The sequence below is a fragment of the Ambystoma mexicanum genome, chromosome 5p, assembly GCF_040938575.1.
Source record: "Ambystoma mexicanum isolate Mex_15411 chromosome 5p, UKY_AmexF1_1, whole genome shotgun sequence".
NCBI classification, from domain to species: Eukaryota; Metazoa; Chordata; class Amphibia; order Caudata; family Ambystomatidae; genus Ambystoma; species Ambystoma mexicanum.
The window spans coordinates 870673629-870693133 of record NC_090930.1 but is presented as its reverse complement, the minus strand read 5'-3'; positions in this window follow the sequence as shown (position 1 = coordinate 870693133).

Below are 19505 nucleotides of genomic sequence, written 5' to 3'. Positions count from 1 at the left end.
AGGGTCAGAGGTCACAGTTGCCCATTTGACAGCTACAGTGACAGAACAGGTGCTGCATTTAAGATATGCACCTCTGTACCAAAGCTATGATGATCATATGTGCCAATGCTGGTGGCAGAGTAAACTGAAAATATAAGCCAGGGGTAAGGTATGGCACATGGTGCTACTCAAAATTGTTACAACCACATGCAATTTTATATCACACATGTGCCAGCTCCTATGAGCCAACTCAGCTGTGGAATGTGATATGTATTCAGGTTGGACAGGCTGAGGGCTTAATTCTCAAGTTGGCGCAGTGAGCGTGCTAAAGAGCACGAATCACTGCACCAAATCAGGATGCAGTGCACTGCGTTCATTGCACCTGTTTCTGGGCACAGCAGGCGCAATGGAGAAATCTCAGCAGCACTTTTGTAAAATAGCGACAAAATCTTTATTTTACGAAAGTGCTGCCGAGAATACAGGTGTACCCTAGCTAGCTACTGTTAATGCATCCCCAACTCTAGCTACCAACATTGATCCCTTCTTTACTTATATCAACAGGAACAAGCTAGTCAATCCTGATCCTGTAGACTAATTAAACAACTATGCTCACCCTAATACTATGCTCACCCTAACACTCTCAAAAGTAAGAAGCTTCAACATTGTATCATCCCCTGACACAGGATACAACATTGAAGCTGCTTACTTTAATGGTTTACCCACACACTAGCACTGCAACCGGCTTCCTTTGGCACTCCTATACAATACCAGCACCGAAATGGTACCGTATAAGGGTGCCACTTTAGCGCACATTTAAAAGTGGAGGAGTGCCACAAGAATGCCTGTCTAAAGTTGCAGATAACGAATGCGGTGATTGCTAGGTTGGTTTCCCACCCATCCTAGCAACCGCCACATATATTCTGAAAGTGGCGTATTCATACCGACCTCGGAGTATGCACCACCTTCAGAATAGGTCTTAAGTACCAAAAAGGTCGTTAACGCTTTTAACAACCTTTTTGGTACTTAACACCCAGTTGAGAATCAGGCCTTGAGCCTCTCAAAGTGACAGGACAGTAACCTGAATGGCCATGCCTATTCTTTGATAACTTTTTAAGGACAGGTAACGCCTTCCTCTAGAGACAGCTGCAACGCAAGCAGCTGTTCTAGGCCCCGCATCAATGGAGCAAACCCATTCAAAGAGAGTAGCCGCTGACCAGGTTGATGGATTTTTCAAGGCCTTTGATCCTAGTGAGACAGAAGGGGTGGGGTCAGTGGCAGAGACAGGTTTTGGTGCCAGGGGGGGCAAAGTGCTGCTCAGAGGGCGCTGCTGCCCTGGCGTCCCCGTCAACGTGCGGGTCAGGTCAGAGAGGTGTCGGAGTCGGGCAGGGGGTCACTACCATTTAATTAATTTTGCGGGTATAACTAGGAATTGTTGATGTTTAATATTCAAGGGAAAACTGAACGTTTTTTTTCTACTCGATATATATTTCATATATTAAACCTTACACTGCAAGCCACATCTATCAGCAGTTACAAACCACACATTTGTTATAAAGGGAACATCCAATTAAAATGTATTTTCAATGTGACAATGAAATCTACAGAACTGAATTAGATCCATCCATCAGCATGGCAAAAAGGAACAATTCAAAAAGCATTTGCAAGCAAGCAATACCATGCTAGTGGTAACCAAGCCAAGCAATACAAAACCACAGACTGCAATGGAAACATGTTTTAATAATTTTCATAGATTCTCTGACCCATTTCAAAAGGTTGTCTGCCTGGCATAAACAAGCCATGTGTCCAGATATATGGCTTTAAAATAAAATACCTGATAATATAAATACCAATATAATACCAGATTAGGAGTGAGACCAAAAATAACCTTTTGCACCTTGTTAGGAAAGATTTGCAGGAGCCCATAGGTTTTCCCCGCTGTGTCTAACAGCACGCCTTTCCGTACTCGCGCTCTGCTTCTGCCCACAGTGGAGGCTGCGCTTGAGTCGCGGAACTCTGTTCTTCTTCATTTGTGCATCAAACCGAACTGCCTGATTCCCTCAAAGAGACTCACCTTTTTTGCCCGTTGGCACCAGCGTGTGCAGGTACTTTTGAGCACAAGGCTCCACTCTTCGTAGGGCTTGGACTTCCTTTTAGTTAGGTGCCTCTGAAGGCGGACTGGGTTTAATCATTATTTTGCACTGCCTGTTTTCCTCCCCTTCTAGGTGGACTACACATTTCGTGCATCTAACGCTTTAGACTCGTTTGTATTTGTATATATATTGTATTGGTTTGGTATGTGTTGGTTTACTAGAGTTTTATTGTGATTTTTCCCTACGGTCATTGTTACAAAGGCCTTGGAATAAATGTGTATATATTTTTAATATAACACCTGTTTGGAGTAGTTTGTAAGTGTCCTTGCTTTGCGTGCTCATTGCGGGCTATCAGTCACCCTCATCCCTCTTGAGACCTAGTCTTGACTGCCGCGATCGCTACCCTGATTGGTCTGGCTTGTCCAGAGGTTACCCTGTTTCAAGTAATTAGGTTGGCCTTCTGAACTTCTGCGCCGCCAGGACAGTGTTCAGAAATCCGTCTTAACACACCAGCAACAGACACATGGATCACCCTGAAAGAAAGCAAAGTATTGCAAACAACTTAAGTACAATTGTATACATCTTTCAATGTAATTGTCATTATTCCCTGATTGCATCAGTGCAATATCTTTTGTAAACCTTTCTTAGTACCAAAAAGCCAACATGTGGCCAAACATTTGAGCTGAAAATGAATATCCCTGATATCAAATGCTTGTTGCATATCAATGACTCATTAAATACACACACACATATGCAATACATCTAATGAGGATAAAACTGTTCCTTCAAATGCAAGGTGAGAATGAAATTGTGTCCCCTGCAACGGCAGGCAACGGAAGACTAAATGTGCTTGAAGATGTTTTGCTGTGACAGATTAGGACCAAGGGGCCCTCTGCCACAGGAAAGAAATCTATGGAGCATCTGTGCTACAAAGCCTTTCTGCGTGGTTTCATTGAAACTAATGTCTGAATTACTTTATCAAAGTCCACAGAGTCAGTCATGCCTCTTTCAATATTTAGGAAGGGAAAATTTGAAAGCCTCTATTCACCCATTGTTGACCTTAAGTTACTTTTGATCAACTTCAGCCTGCTAAAGCTTTGTTCTGTGGCGGCACTACTTACAAGCAAAGTGAGAAATATTCTGTACCAATTAGAAAGTTTTGAGTAAACACCCTGCATATCATTGGCTATCAAGAAAGGCAGCACATTGTTTATTATGAACTGCTTGTTGTCATATAATACTTCCCCATGCAGTGTACAAAAAGAAGAATACTCTTCCACAGCGTCTGGCAAAGGAACATCACCTGCATACTATGTAGCTAAACTTTTTAATGCGTTAGAATTATCTGAGCTAGTAAAATGTTTAGAATCCAGTGCTAAGAATGTATGCACAGTATTTCTAAAATCCTGAAACTTCACTTTCATCTGAGCAACAAAGGTATCAACAATAACATAGGAGGTTTCTACTTTTAAGGCCTGCCTCCCACTCTCTAAAGGATTATCATCAGCTGCTTCATCATGAAAGCTTTTCTTAGACCTCTTCCGGTTTTCTTGAAAGTGTGTTGATGTCACATACTCTTCAGCCATGATTCTAGCATCTGTTTCAAACAGATCAAATATATCATATGACCGAAGCTTCTCTGGTTCCTTACAGCATGTCATAATCATGTATTCTGCAGTTACTAAGTCAATTACTTTGTAAATATGTTGTCAGTGTATGCACAGTTTTCAGTACTTTGTGCCAGAACACATATTACGAATTTAAACTCTAGGGTTTCAGTTGTGTTCCGGAGCCCCTGTGCATCCCACAGTGCTTTTCCATTTGTATTTGAGATGCATCCAGTGGATATTCTGTGCAATGCTGTGCTAATTGGTACAATCTTTTGTTTCAGAGAATCTACTGCCCTTTTACGACTAGCCCATCTAGTGTCAGGTAGCTTTTGTAATGTCAGGGCTGGTTCCTGTACGTCATGCTCCTGTTGCTCTTCCTGCAGAACTTTCAGGCGAGGCAGACTGCCAGTAAGGAAATTGTACAGTGCCTTAAGTGTACCAAAATAACTTTCTTTTATACAATTCTTTGTATTGCAGCATCAATCAGCTCATGGTTTAACTTGTGCGCACAACAGTGAACATATATAGCTGTGGGCGAGATTTCTTTCACAAGTGCTTGCGGTCCAGCAATACATACGGACATAGAGCTTGCACCATCATACCTCTGCCCATGGATTAAGTGAACATCAAGTTCCAGGTACTCTAAAGTCGATACCAATAGTTTATAAAAGCCTGCCGATTCTGCTCCAGGGAGTTCAGCAACTCTCACAAAATGTTCAGCTGCATGACCAGATGATGTAGCATATCTAAGAGATAAAGAGAATTGATCAACTCTGCTGATATCAATTGTAGAGTCAACAATGACACAGGGCGTGGCTACATGGCCACAAAGTAAGCTGTGATTCCTGTGTGCTCCTGTGGATCCGTACATTATCCTGAAACAAAGCAGTGTTTAACCCTGGTGGACTTGTTGCTAGGAATACCCACAGACGTGGGAACACACTGAGAATGCTGCGGTTGCAAGGGATGGTGAAATCTGCAGTACAAAGAACGAGTTATGGGTGTTTAAAGTCTGGAGCGCCCAGACTGTGGTTGGAACAAAGTTGGCGCTGTGAGAACAAAGGAAGACTAAAGCAGTGACCGTACGGCTGATCGCGGAGTCAGCTGGCGGGTGCTCAACAAATATTTAATGGCAGATTTGTGACCCAGTACCCGACTTGCAAAGGGGAACGCAGTCAGCGACAGAAGCAGAACAGATTGAAGGATCGGAAGCCTGCAGCAAGGAGAGAAGAGCCGAGGAAGAGCTGGCCGGAATTGAAACATCACGGTATGTCTGCGAGCTCAGCTCTGATTGAATAACTGCGGGGATCAGTAAAAGCGAGGAGGTAATGGGCTGAGGAGTGCTCGGATGCATCGCAAACCCCATGTGAGGAATTGAATAAAGGTTTGCAGCTGTGCGGAAGCCCGGCTTTCTGAGTCAGCCGAGTGACGGAACGTTCTGCAGGCAAGATAAAAAAAAGGCAGTTGTGGATTGAGATTCCTAAAATGAAATGCAGGAAGAGTAACATTGTGGCGGACACATACAGACCGCAAGATTGACATTGCCGGAGGAGCAGTATACACGCACAACAGGGATGTGACATACAAAACAACACGGGCGATCCCAGCCGAGGACAAAGGGAGAGTCCCGAAATACACCCCTGCGAGATTGAAACAACAGGGAGCCGTGCTCCACGGAATGTTGTGATACATTGGTGCCTGGAGCGTGCCAAAAGCCCGCTCTTCCATGAGAGGGGGCCCAGGAATTGTACTAGCATAGTGGGCTGTAAGAATAGCCAGGACCTACACAAGGACACTGGAAGTACACCAAAGCGCTGCCAGGTGAAACAGACACTTGGGTATACTGCCATTTCAGCAGCAGGAGTGGCCAACGAGCTGGCTCTTCCTGGACATTTGCCGGATGCTGGGGCGGTAAGGGGAACGGCGGCAGGCATTGGGGTGAACACGTAGCATTGGACACATTAAACACTTGAGTTGCACTGGTGGTGGGGAAGGAGGAGCACCTAGCGGCCTAAGGGAACAAGTGAACGGGGTGCTGACCACAACAGCCAGCGAAGGTACATGGGAGGACACGACCCACACGGAGGACAGCATAGTGCGCGCCACCATAGGTGGCAACCCGCCAAAGGTTGAGTGCTTGGGCCCAAACTGATCTGGTGGCGCCACGGACATACTGAAATACGTGCTGGCACGACACGGAGAGACTGGATTTGGAGACGTAGCCAAGGCCGCACGATGTCAGCAAAAGGGCCCAAGGCCAAGAGTAAGCAACCCACAATGGAGGTCTTCGCTAAGACACAACGGACCCCCACTGCTCCGGCACAAAGCGCACCAGCAGCTTCAATTGACGTTACCCTTGAAGGAGAAAACAACTCATTCCTGGCAGCCATAACAGAGCTGAGAACCTCATGGGTGACAGCAATGGCGGATCTACGAACGGCCTTGGAGAATCAGATCGACGCGGTTGGAATCGAAGTCACTCTGCTGAGACAGGATGTCAGAGCGCTGGCGGACAGGACAAGCAATCTAGAGAGTGCTGTGAAAACCAACACAGACACCAGCACGAATAATGCGAAGGAGGTCCATATACTAAAGCAACAGGTGGCGAATCTTGAAAACCGAGCAGAGGAGGTGGAGGGAAGGGCAAGACGGAACAACATCTGTGTGGTCCGCCTGCCGGAGGGAGAGGAGGGCCAGGACCCCACGGATTATGTGGAGACCATGATCCTGCAAGAGATAGGAGCAGACAAGCTCTCACAGGGGTTTGTGGTTGAACAAGCACACCGGGCCTTGATGAGGAAACCGCAGCCCGGGGCCCCTCCCAGAGCGATCATTGCGAAGATTTTAAACTATAAAGACAGAGAAAAGATATTGGAGTACTTCCGTAAAGGTGGAACGATAGAAAGAGCTTCCACCAACATCACAGCGTATCCTGACTACACCATGCTGGTACAGAGACAGCGATACATTTATGTGGCGGTCAAGAGGAGACTGTGCACAGCGGGGATCAAGTACATGCTTTTGTACCCTGCAAAGCTAAAGGTATTGCATAAAAGTAGAGTGTTCTTCTTCGACACCCCAGAGGAAGCGGCAGCATGGCTGGACTTGTAGGGTTGCCCGGAGCGCAATGAGGAGCAAAATCATCTGGAACGTGACAAGTGAGATGGAGGTGCTGTGAATTCTGAGGGGATAAGTGAGGGGGAGTCCTAGTAAAAGACTAAAGGACAATTGTATCACACTATGGTAATTTCTGGACTTCCTGACTCTGTTGGACTAGAATATAGAGAATTAAATGCACAAGTAAATTGGATAGTGGCAGGCGTAGTGCGCAAGCAATCAGGAGCAGCAAGACGGAAGCAACTTACCCCCAAGAACTGGTAAAACAGCCACTAGGGCTTTTTTTTACCCTGCTGAGCCGCGAGTACAGGCTAGTGCCAGAAAGGGCTAGATGCGGGGGTACCTGGGATCCAGGGATGGAGCTGGGCAACAGTTGGGGAGGGGGTCGTTGGGTCAGGGAGGACAGGGAGGGGAAGGGGGATGAAGGGTGTGGGGAGTTTGCTGTGTTTTTAGTTAAGGGGAGTTTAAGTTGGGAAACTAGCCCACATAGACGAGTTACGCAGTCGGATTTGGACTGCACAGGAGGAGAGAGGAGTGGGACTTCACCATGCCATTGGGGACCTTAAAGTAATCAGCTGGAACGTCAGGGGGCTCAATAGTTATTTGAAGAGGAATAAGGTGATGCTATATCTACTTAGACAGAAGATAGACATAGCCCTACTGCAAGAAACGCATCTGACGAGAGACAAGATGGAGATGATTGGGAAGAAATGGAAAGGGACAGTTGTGGGATCCTCATATTCGACATATGCTAGGGGGGTGATTATTTGGGTGGCCCCACACATCCCATTTCAGCTGCTACAGATGCTGGTTGAGACGGATGGGAGGATGGTCATGATGAGGGGACTGGTGGAAAATAAAGAGATAAGCGTAGTAAATACGTACGCCCCGAACCAAAATACAGTGGCATATTTTAAGACATTTTGTAACAACCTCAGCATGTGCGTGGGGAGTGCGGTGATCTGGGGGGGTTAACTGTGTATTAAACCCGAACGTAGATAGATCAGATGGGAAAATGGACAGACCTGCCCCAGCTGCTAGAGCGCTGCAAATACTGCTGAATGACTTTGGGTTCGAAGATGCATGGAGGGCGCGACACCCCCAAGAGAGGCAATACTTGCATTATTCTGCCCCGCAGCAGCTACACACAAGGCTAGACTATGTCTTTGTTACACCAGAGATACTAACAGAGATCACGCACTTTGAATATAAGGCGAGAGTCCTTTCGGACCACTCGCCTTTGACCCTTGGATGGCAATATCGTCCTCCGAGGGCGAGGATACCGACATGGCGCCTCAGAGCAGAGGCGCTGAGAGACCCCCTATTTAGGGAGGATATGCGAGAGGAAATTATTAACTATTTTGAGATAAATGCTGGCAGTGTGGACTCGGCGGGCACATTGTGGGAGGCCTTCAAGGTTGTGATGCGGGGGGTAGCTATAGCGAAATCCAAAGGACTGCAAGGGGGATCCTGACTGATCTCCGGGAAATGGAGGGTGAGTTGGAAAGGGCACTAGAGGGAGGAAATAACACTAAAGAAGACACTGAATTGATACTTTGGCTGCAGCAGAAATGTGCGGGGCACTGGGAGAGACTGTGCAACCTCAACTACAAAAAATATATAGAGAGACAGCATGCGGGAGGGGATAAACCAGGGAGGATTTTGGCATGGCTATATAAGAGTGAAACCCCGAGACCCACGATTAGAACGATAACAAGGGAAGACGGAGGAGTGGTTGACACTCAAGAGGGAGTTAACCAGGAGTTTGCAAACTATTATGGGCAGCTATATGAAGATAATGGGGAGGATAATCACGCAATTATTGCAGAAACATTGGAGGACATAGGACTGCCACAGATTAGTGCTGAGGAAAGAGAGGAACTGGATGCGCCGATCATTCTAGAGGAGTTAGAGGAGGTGGTGAGAGAGTTGCTGCCCACTAGTAAGACCCCGGGGGCTGATGGACTCCCAAGTGAATTCTATAAAGCATTTAAAGGAGAAGTGCTTTTCCCTACACTGGATATGTTAAATGAGGCATACGAGCTGGGCAGACTGCCAGTGTCACTTAGAGAAGTGATCATAATACCGCTACCCAAACCTAATAAGTCCGGGCAAAGCTGTGGTTCATACAGACCCCTGTCAATGTTAAATCAAGACAGTAAAATACTGTCGGCTCTTTTGGCGAATAGACTGAGGAGGGTCATTGGTAAATTAATACACCTGGACCAGACAGGCTATGTCCCTAACAGGAATATATCTAATAATCTCAGAAGACTCCATAGAGTCATCGAATATGGAAATGAGAATGATGGTGAACTGGCAATTGTGTCCCTAGACGCAATAAAGGCCTTTGACTCGGTTAAATGGCCATGGTTGCTGGTGGCCCTGGCTGTTTATGGGATGGGTCCTGGACTTACAGTGGGACAAAATGTTATACAGTGAACCGCTAGCCAGAGTTAAAACTGGAGCAGTGATATCAGAAAGGTGGCAACTCTGCAGGGGCACCAGACAAGGTTGCCCGTGGTCCCCTATGCTCTATATCCTAGCTCTGGAACCCTTAGTGATCTACCTGAGACAACATTATGACACGATAGGCATCGCGGTAGGGAGTGAAAGACACCTGATATCCTTATATGCAGACGATGTGCTTCTGTATCTGCGACACCCGGAGGAAAACTTCCAATATATCTTGGAGGTTATGGACAGATACAAGGATGTCAGGCATAGCAGTGAACCCTCAGAAGTCCAGCATGTTCCCATTGGGTGGATTTAAAGGGATCCCTTTGAAACAGCTGCCGGTCTTACAGATCCCATGGGTGGTTGGCACATTTCGCTATCTAGGGATAGATATATACCACACGGTGGAAGAAGAGCATAGGTGCAACACTGAGGTAGCCATTAAGAAAATCGAAAATTGTATGAGGTTCTGGGTAAAGCTGCCCTTAGCAATGATGGGGCGGGGGGCGATGTTAAAGATGGTGGTCCTGCCTAGGCTTCTACACCACTTTGGGAACATCCCGTATTGGATACCAAAGAAGTTCTTCGCTAGATAGGACAGCATGTGTAGGGACTTCCTGTGGCACAGAACACGGAACAGAGTGGCTCTCTGGAAGCTACAGAATTTTTATGAGAGGGGGGGTATTAAACTGCCTAATTATGAAGCTACTATGTAGCAAGCCAGCTGCAATACGTGGCCAAATGGCTCTCTGAGGAGAGCACCTCAGAGTCCAGGTTGTTTGGCCAAGATTGCTCCCCATTTTACTTAAGAGAAATTATGTGGCTGCCCAAGGCAGAGGTGGAGGGGCGTCCCAAGATGATGGTGCTTGGATGGAGGATGTGGTATAGGGCTTGCCAAATGGTGAAGAACCCGTCCCCGTGTTCCACTCAAGTACCATTGGTTGCACTAGACTAGTGGGTGGAGAAAAGCAATTACAGATGTTAATCAGGAACCAATGGTAACCGGTCAGGATAGCGACCACGGGAGATGTATGGCAAGAGGGGACCATAATGGATTTCGAGACGTTGAGAGAGGACACTGGCTTACATATAGGCCAGTACATTACGTACCATAGACTGCTGCAGAGAATTAAGAAAACCTGTCCGGAAATGGTACTGGAGGAAGAACCAGAGGCTACCATAGACTTGATATATGACATAGCAGAGGGGGGGCACGAGATATCTAGAATATACGAGATGGTGATGTCCAAAGTGGGGAAGGAGGTGGTACAATTGAGGCAAGAGTGGGAAGAAGAAGTGGGAGCCCCCATGGACGATGGGATGTGGGAATGGGCCCAGGGTTATCATAGGAAGGTATCCAGGAATGCTAGACTGAAGCAGATGCAGCTGTATATCATGCATAGAGCGTATATAACACCCCAAAGGATATCTAGGTTTAAAAATGTGGGACGGCAAGCATGCCCTAAGTGTGATGAAGAGAACGTGGGCATGGTGCATGTGTTTTGGTCATGTCCGGTTATTGAGCGCTATTGGAGCGAAGTGGCACACAAGCTAGCAGAAAGAGGTATTAAGATTGTGGTGATACTGTGTGGGCCTGCTTGTTAGGGGGTTCCCTAGGCCGCAGAAACTTAAGCATGTGAGCAAACTAAAAGACCTGGCATATGCGCTTGCAAAGAGAAGGATTGCTATGGGATGGAAGACATGCCACAAACCACGAGTGGAGGTATGGTGGAAGGATTTGCAGAAATGGGCGGAGGCAGAAACTATGGTATGGCAGGAAGCTAGCAATTTAGGCGGGGAGGAGGAGACAGAGACCCTGATGGCATGGAAATCATTAATAGCAGAATTGTTCGGGTCAATGCTAGACCCAATGGAACCTATGGAAGAGAACACCCCGGCGCTAGACGCCGGAACAGAGCATTAGAGGAAATGGGCTCGTAATGGGGGGTGAGATATGGGAAGCAGTGAACAAGATCAAGTGATGTATAATTGAAATGTTATTGTATGCACTGCAAGTTTGGTTTGTATTGTTTTTAAATAACTAATAAAATACATTTTAAAAAAAACAATGACACTATGGAATCTGGCCATTTTAACTTCTTCAAGGATAGTGCGCATTGCCTCTTTCACTAGTGCACTAATGAAATAATTCTGGATGTCATGGCGCAAGTAGGTTTCATTTTGCTTAGCATGAGCAATATGCTGTGCTAAAACATTGTCATACTTGGACATCACCTTGAGTAACTCCCAAAATGTACTTAATTGGACGTACTTCCCAATTCAGCATTTTCTCTGTGTCCTTGCTTTGTGAGATACAATATAGCATCAAGCAGTGGCCTTAGAATACCACGTTTTTTTCTTGATCTGTTCCCATTCAGCTTTTATTAGCTCAGATACAATAGTTCTCTCTGGCTAATTGTACATTTGGCTATATATAACTATTTTTCAGCTTTACTGGGTATTTTGGGATTTTTCATGCATTACAATGTTTTCTGTTCCTTTTTAAAAATTGGAGAAAACCACAATAGGATCTGACCAAACCTTTGAAAAGTGCTAATTTGTATTATCAGCAAATATGCAACATGCAAAGCTAAGAATACAGCTATTTCTAGGAGAATACACAACACATGCCTTGCTACAGAGAATCAACCTGCAACCTTTTTTTTACACTGCTTTGGCTAAATCATTGAAGATTAGAGTCATGTGGGCATTTCATATAGCCATCATTTAATTCAGGCTGACATGGACCAGCTGCAAGAAGCACTTGGACTAAAGGTGTAGACAGTGCCCTGCTCTGAAAGAGGTATGGATCTGTTGGGTAATCTTGCTGCATGTCAAGTGCGACCTGCATTTTAACATTCCCACTGCATTCCCCAATGTCCTCAGTATCCATGTCTTCTTGTACTACTTGTGTGCCAACATTGGTATCTTCAACAGTTTCCGAGCAATCAGCAGTTGTGCGACCAAGCATAACTCCCGGCTGGGTAACCGTGTATGTTGAGTGATCAGGCTGGGGAACAGTGTCTGTTGAGTGATTGGGCTGGGTAACAGTGTTTGTTGAGTGATCAGGAGGTAGATCTTCTCTAGATTCAGTGGATCATTGTGGATGCTCAGGAATGTCATTGCATGATGGGTGATCTGCGGAATGTATCGTGATAGGATAGGAAGCAGTAGACAGATGATCATCACCAGAAGCATGAGGGACAGAATGAAGGGGTTTTTCCTACCGAGTTCTGAAAGCAAGGAATGAAAGAATCTTGTAACTACAATAACATAATCCAGTCACATTGGTTAGAAACGTTGGCATTACTTGAATGGGCAATAACTTACCTTTGCTCTTGCTTGTCAGTGGAACCCTTTGGCTGGATCATGAAAGCAGACAAAATATCTTGAGAGGATTTGCTGCTTCGGCAAGTTTCTGTTTGCTGACCGTTTTTCATCTTGTGGTACCAGACATTTTTGGTGTTTACCTGCTGATGAATCTGGATTCATGATGTTTCTCTATTCCCTACTCCTGCAGAAAGAGAAGGAAGAGAAGGAAAGCAACACAGGTTAGTGCATGTTTTAATTAAGTTTAGAAAGCTAACTTCAATGATTCAAGTTGAACTGCAACAAGATTGGCTCAATCTCTCTAAAAGAAAGTGATGCGCCGAACACAATGTTAAATTCATTATTGGGCCTTTTCCCGTGGGGAAATGGAACATCATAGACAGATGACGTCTCATGTTTCATGGTAATGCATTTTACAGATTTTCAATTCAATTTGCATGGTAAATAAGGAACACAACAGACCAGGCGATGTTGGTGTGTTCTGGGCTAAGCCCACACTGCCTTACTAACCCTTAACCTACCCTCCTATGCCATGCGTAACACAAGCCAGTTAAGCTCATTCAGGAAACTTTGAGCAGATACAGTCACTTCATTGTTGAAAGCACATGCACATCACTTGCTGCTGCTGCTAGAAAACCTGCAATAGTGTGATGCCCGAATCAAAAACACAAAATGCCAGTGTGGCACAGTTCTTTGGGTCCAAGTGAGGCACTTATTTGTGTGGGCCAGTTTGATAAGTTACTTCACCATGCAGCTAGTAGTTTTGACCAGTGCTACTGAATCAATATACTTTAAAATGCACCACTTGCATCACATGTTATCCCAAAAAAACTCCCCAGTTACTACTGAATCACAAATGAATTGCCATTTGCATTGCAAATACATCGCCAGACTCATACCATCCATATGCGCATTGAGCAAGTGATGATGCACGTGCATCAGCCAGTAGGCGAGTGGTCACAGAGTAGTCGAGAGATATCTCATCATATAATCCACACAGGCAAAGTGAGGTGACACGCCATAACCAACATCAACATGTGCAAACATGTACAAAACACTCAAACACAGACACAGAGACAAAAACATCCCAACATAAAGTATCAGGCACACACTGGTGCATACATGTTTTCACAATTGGCTGCCTGTCGCTGCATGAAAGAATCCGATCGAGCGAGTGCGAGTACATACATTACAGCCACAACATCATCAAGTGCATGGTCCTCTTAGACGAGAGAGCGAGTCAGAGACCACAACACCACCACCTGCCATTATTGCCTGGCCGCGGTGTGGTGCATACTCGTTAATTATTGGATTTGCTAGTGGTGTTGGTAACATGTGGCATGTGCCAGCCAGGCCTGGCCAGCTGCGACCCAGTGCCTGAGCGCCACCAGCCAGGGTACAGGCAGGGCAGCCTGCTGGCTGTGCCGACTGGCGTCTGGCCCTGACCTGGGCAGCCCAGGCCTGCTGCAGCAGTGCTGCTGTGTGCAGTTGTGCACAGAGTCAATTCAGATAGCTGACAGACACCTCACCGACGTTCACTGACCCCAGCGCTGGGCTACAGTTAGGTGTGAGCAGGGGCGAAAATGCTCTGTTGGTGAATTAATTTTTCCTCTACTACTGGCACTCCTCTTCTGGCAAACAGATGTAGTCAGTGCATGAACAGTTTAGTGTGCAAAGCTGCATGACAGGTTGGGTGTAAAGTACTAGTGCTCAGGTGTTCAAGGCTTGGTGCTTAGGAGCCAGTGAGGTTTACCCGCCCTGTATAGAGATTAGAAGGAGGAGTTTATCAAAGGGAGTTGCATATACATATATCAGCTTTGGACACACATGTGGAGTCCTGCACACAACACTAAGAAAGTACAATAAAGGCAATTTGTACCCAAACATATTTCATCATGGATTTCCAACTAATTAAACCTTCAATCTGTCGCACTTGGACAGATTAGAATATAGGAATGCTGAACACTTCAAACCATATTATTCATTGGATCACTTCACTTCAGAACTGATGATGTTTAGGGCTGGAAAAAGTTGATCCATTTGAAAAGGAACCAATACTACTATACAAAGTGTGGGTGAGTCACAGTGAAAAGGGGCCAGACATGGCAGCAATGTTTAGACTACATATAGCACTGGGAATCTGGAATGGGTATCCACCATGGCAATCAGGGCAGCTGAATTTCCCCTACGCTTTACAGACATCTGCCCTTAATGTACTGATATGTGCTATGCCGAATAAAGGTATTAAACAACAATCTTAATGTCCCAACATTTTCAAATGCAAGCAATCACTGTCTTATCAAACTATAGTCTATACGTTTAATGAAACCAACCTTTGAGGGAGGGATGATGCTGGAGTAAATAATGCAGACAGTTATCAGACCCTGTGTGTTTGGCTAGATTTAAGAAAGTAACCCACAGGTGACCAGACAGTGACTGTCCTCATAACACTGCGTGTTCAGCCCGGTGTGCAGCCAACTATTCAAGGGAGTAGCAGCCCACCAGGCGGGCTGCAATAGCGGGCAGTGCAGGCTGCATGGCATGTGTCATTCTTGCACTGACTCACGCAGCAACACTTCCCACTTAACTTTAAAATTCCTTTCCTAAATTCTTGACTTGTCTCTCGCTCTGGACTGGTGACTGAACTGGTCTGGTCACACATTCTCTTCTCCAGTCTGACTCTCTGAGCTCCATCTCTGAAGCAATGATGCTGGGCGGGCAGCAGGGGGACAGGGGCACACAGTGGCAAACCAGGAAGGACTTGTCATGCACCGGAGGAGGACAGGACCCTACTGGCTGGTAGGAGCCTTAGGAGGGACAGGGGCTTCCAAGTCTGGCAGCAGCCAGCAGCAGGCCACCAGCAGTCTCAAAGGGATGGCGTGTGCATGGTGTACCATGTGTTGTGTGCGTGCACGTCGTGGAATGCAGATTGCTGGAGGTCTAACCGGCTCCAAGGCACTTGTTTGTTTCTGGGCTGGCTAGATTGTTACATTTATAGCAAAAGTGGCAGCCTGGCAGCCTGGCTGCGTCAGTCAGCTCCCAATAGCTTGGCCTGTGTCAGGCAGCCCAGGGACAGGGAAGGGACATCAAAAACTGCAGAGCGTGGAACAGAGTGTGACTGTGACACAGTGTGTTATTATTATTTTGCACAAAGGAGTGTGCCACCACCTGAACATCATCAGGCAGGCCTGGCCTGGCTGGCTGTCTGTCTCAGGCAATGCAGTATAATCAGCTCAGCAGCAGTGTGTCAACATTTCTCAACATAGAGCCATTTCCCATTTGCATGAACAGCAAACAATGCCAATGATTAGTGAGCATGAAGGCTGGCTCCAGCAACCCATCCTGCCTGCTGGCAATGCATGCACATTGCAATGACATGTGGCACTGGCACAGTGAACAACTGTCACCTGCGCACCTCCATGTTCCACCACCACCAACCATTCCATTGCACTCATAATATTAGCACCTGCATGATAATGATACCGTCCTCCTCTGTTTGCAATCGGAAGAGGGGATGTCATTTCCAGGTAAGGGCAAAGGGGTGGTGGAGTGTGTGAGCGAGCGAGCAAACTAACTGAACTGAACTTCAATAGGGCAGGCCGCCGCTCTCGGCCTGGCCCTGAAGTCAAGTGTTCAGTAGTTCACTTCACAAGTTAACTGTTCCTGTTCACATCTTTCTGTAAACGTGAAGTCCCACGGACACACAAGCGCCCAACAGCAAGCCATTGCCCCCCAACTTGACGTCACTGCACCACACACCACCCCTAAAATATTATGCTATTTTTTCCTCCATGATCCAAGCTTTATAACTAAAGCAGTTTTTAATGTGCTGCTGCTCATCATGTCATCCTGTTGAAATGGAAGCCATCAAACTCACGGTCTTGCTGCACACACACACTCTGTGCTGCTGCGGAGTAAGTCATCATTCATTTGATTCATGTACACAGGCTGGCGAACACAGATAAATCCTTTTTGCAGACACATATTTATCAATGCTTAAACCAACCAAGTCGACTTGACCAGCCTCTCTAAGTCGTCATCACGTTGTCATTTCATTCGATGTATATTATATAATGTAACCAAATAATATTGCATGCATTGCACAGTTACTAGTTGCAGAGAGTGCAGCAGACTCGGGCTGGAATGGGTCCAGCCGCGGGTAAGTTTACTTCCTCTGGAGCAAAGCAAGCACTGTGGGTGTGATGCCAGAATGGCAAAGTCCACTTTTTTTAAGGACAGGGATAGGCCACTAAGGTATACTACATTAAGTCCAATCACTTATGTGTTTCTACCTTTAAAATAAGGGGTATCACATCACTTCTTTAAATCATCTTTTGGACATCGACATTTCAAGATGATTTCATTAGCCCTCTGTTGGGAGAGTTGCTCTCTCCAAAGTTCTCGGCAAGGGAGGTGAATACTGAGTATCCAAGGCAAAAGTGAGCTCTGTGCCCTACCCATACACATTGGGGATGATCTGTAACTGGGACAAGACCTGCCTCTCTGCCAATCACAACAGTATCCAAGACCTCATTGTGTTGTAGAACACCTGCAGTAGTGCGCCAGCCTCCTTAGTACTTGAGAGATTGAGATCAAGGATCAACACGTCTCCCTGAGCCCCTGAAGCATGTCTGACAGCACCTGAAGGACCAAATCAGCTAAGGCTCCCCTTTCTACCACTTCAAGGCTGGTTGTACTGAAGGCCGAGCCACGTCTGAAGCCAAGGCATCCTACCACTGCTACTTTTTCGGCATACTTCCGCAACCTTAGGACAAGTGCCTACATCTTGAGCCCACTCAGTGCTGAATCATGCACTCTTGAGCCCATCAACTGCTAGGCTTGAATCAACAACTCAACCTGCCTTGCCCTCGAACTGCTGTTGCACCGAAAAGCACATCGGAGCAACACGATCACATTTCAACATTCACCAACCTGTCTACTCAAACTGCTGGAGCACAACTCCTTGACCCCTCCAAGTGGTTACATCCCGACTCAACACAGCTCAACCTAGAAAAGATCCTGGTGAGCACCCCAACCTGCTTTGCTGAAAGCCACCTTCGAACAACACAGACCTACCACGTTCAAACCTACGTGACACCCATTCACCGCTTGGGCACACATGATCCAACGTACCCAAACTGAGCTCTAGCTGTACACATTACTGCTTGAAGCCAGGTTTGATGGCACCGAGCAGCTTAATACAATATAATATGCATACTTCCCACCTTCTTTGTTATCGGGGACCTGTATTGTGAAGGGAAGAGACAATATAATCAAAAACAAACAGTATACAAGCTACCCCTTCTTTTCCATGTATTTATTTCAATAATCTTAAAATATGCTGTGTACAATAATTAAATAATCCACTGCACTCTACCAGAAATCTGTTAAAAAACTGTTTAATATTTCATCAAAAACTTTTTTTGTATCAAAAATGTTCACATTACACAGAAAGAACACCAAGGGTACCATCCCTTTGTCAAATGTCATGGACTCCCCAAAACATTTTTTAAAACGTCACAGTGTGGGGTGATTATATAAAATTAGCAATCGTTTATACCACAACAACGCTAAACAAAACTAGTTCTGGAATATGTTCAAACTAGAAATATCAAACAGACGTGCCACCCTTCATGTACTTTAGGGAGTGATTCAGGTCATTATATCTGTATAGTAAGACTTGCTATAGATGTTATTCAATGATGTATCTAGTACAGAAAGGTGGCTTGTTGTGAGAATTACTAAATCAAGTGAAAGAGAACATCTGACTCATATGTTTATTTGTTCAGACAGCTTAAGACCCAAACCAAGGTACTATCGACCAATAGCTGCCCCAGGTCAAGTTTTGTCCCTGTAACTGGTTCTGTCACTCTTGCACCTTTTCCATCCAAAGACATATTGTTTTTGTGGTTAATATTTTGCCTATCACCCCTTTCTTCATACTCTAGATCCATATAGCTGTTATTTTCCACATGGCTCGGTTTTGAACAGTGTTTTCTTTTTAGTTCTCTTGCAGATGGTGTGTCTGAGTAACGTACATAATTTTTAAGGAACTTTGATTCGAAATTCCCTTTATTTTGGACTTTGTTACAGTGTTGTTTGGGTCACTACACGACCACATTAACTAACGCCCCTCTTAAGATCATAGCCTTCCCTCTGCCCACATTACCACAAAGGGTGAAGGAGTTATATCTCTTCACTTCCTGTTTTACCATTATGATTGTGTTGGCTCTTGGTTTGTAGCAGTGTGGGGGCTGAGTGGGCATTTGGGCCTTCACTCATCCATGTACTTCTGCAGGGCAGAATACAATTTGTCACACTGTATCTCTGCCAATAGAATTTTTTTATTGCATTATTTGCTTTCTAAACTATATCACCAGTAATTTCAGGACCTGCGTAGCTGATTTCCCTCTTCGTCTCTCAATGTGTTCACTCATCAGCCCAAGGATCCCAGTTGTTCATTCATGTGCAGTCTAGCTCTCTTGATGCTTTTTGCATGCTGAACACTGACAAGCATAGGGGAAAGCATATGGAGGCTGGGCAGATGAAGGGACATGATGAGCTGGAAATGTTATAGTACCACACCATCTTCCCCTTGTAAAGGATAGGGGAGAATGGAGGAAATGTCAGTGGAGTAAAACATTGCCAAACCTTTTGGATGCAATCTTGTTTCGTTTTGCTCTGGCTTCAGATTCACTGATGCTTTGGTTCTGCCCTTCTATTGTTCTTTCACTTGTGGATTTAAGGGACTGCAATTTTTCTCACTGCAGTAGACCTCCCTCTGTTTCAGGTGCGACATTTCAAAAACTGTTCTGGAGCAGGGTATTCAGTGGGGTATTTAATTTGACCATATTAGTCTGAGATATCACCCTGTGGAAAACATTATCAGGAATCCTTGTCTTTTGTAGATCTTACTGGAGAG